The 1,203-nt window shown below is 58.4% G+C and overlaps 1 protein-coding gene across 1 annotated transcript in view; it reads left to right on the top strand.

Moving 5' to 3' along the window:
- The first annotated feature begins 100 nt into the window (after positions 1-100).
- Positions 101-1,203, top strand: part of KCNJ2 (potassium voltage-gated channel subfamily J member 2) — a 7,091-nt gene continuing 5,988 nt past the window's right edge. Inside the window, exon 1 of the mRNA XM_017730490.1 lies at positions 101-258. The gene's annotated coding sequence lies outside the window, so the exon portion shown is untranslated. The remainder of the gene's footprint in view (positions 259-1,203) is intronic.

Raw genomic sequence — 1,203 nt, 5'->3', positions numbered from 1 at the left:
GCACCGGGCACGGCCTCGGCACGGATCTACCCCCTTCTCCGCGCCGGCACCTCCCTCGCGGCCGCCGCAGGGAAGAATCGCCTTCTTGCTCCGTCTCTTCCCCTCTCCCTGAGGAGGGGAGGCGATGCGCCGCACGCGCGCTGTCGCGACACCCCCGCGATAAAAGCTCCGCTTTATGTCGCTGCCTCCGGCTTGGAGAAGAGGGGAACTTCTGCGTTTCTCACGGAGCTATTCTCAGCGGCTACAATAATTCGATAGGTATGGCTGGAGCGCCCGAGCATCTGCTTCCAGCATCTGTTTGTGCTCATAACTTTCCATGCACCAGCTGCTCCCCCCCGGGATATTTTATCCTGGGGAAGGGTTGGAAGTTCGCATGACAGCTCCGTGTCGCACAAAGCGCACCGCTCCATCCCTTTGCCTTCTTCTCGCCTGTTGTTTCCTGCACGGAGAGAGGGCAGAAGCAGCGAGTCTCGGCACTCGGATGCGTGGGTTTGAGCGTCCGGGATGGTTTAGAGGGGTGTGAAATGAACCTGTAGCTTCATTCATGGGCATGCTGCAAACGGGAGGGTTTCTTTATTTTGACCATCCTGCCAAAAAAATGGGAAGCAGGAAAAAAAGCATCTGGGTCGGCAGTGGAGAGCTGTATTGTTTCAGCTTAGCTCATGACAGTGAGAGGAAAAAATACTGATAAGCAAAGGCAGATGGATTTGGGGGGTCAGTGACCGGGCGGGGGCCGCTGGGGACCCGCAGGTGCTGCTGGGGACCCGCAGGTGCCTCTGGGCCGGCTTGAGCCGGACCCGCAGCTCTGTCCCCACCCCGCAGGCTGCCCGCACTTGTCTCCGTGTCTCGGCCTTACCTTTACACTTGTTTGCTGTTCCATCCTCGCAGCCGGTGCGCCGCGTACACCCCCTGCTGATGGCTGTTCCACTCGTAGTTATTTTGTCATCAGCCACAAATACCCCGAGCCCGTCTCCTTGGCAGGACAGCAGATGCGAGCGCCACTTGTCCTTCCCTTTCTCCTATTTCTTCGCACCCATTTCTCTGCATCATGTGCTCTTTTTTAATTTTTTCTCCCCCCCCGCCGCCCCGCTGCCTGTCCCTGAAGGTCAGCTCCTTCTCCCGGAGTTCGCCACTCCGTGTAACTTGAGTCCTGGCCGGAGCAGCGGAGGAGCCCTGGGGCATGACTTTTAAGGAGAAAGGTTA

The sequence above is a fragment of the Corvus brachyrhynchos genome, unplaced genomic scaffold (genome assembly GCF_000691975.1).
Source record: "Corvus brachyrhynchos isolate BGI_N302 unplaced genomic scaffold, ASM69197v1 scaffold340, whole genome shotgun sequence".
NCBI lineage: Eukaryota > Metazoa > Chordata > Aves > Passeriformes > Corvidae > Corvus > Corvus brachyrhynchos.
The sequence above is the reverse complement of the archived record's forward strand: the minus strand, read 5'-3'. Positions and strand labels throughout refer to the sequence as shown.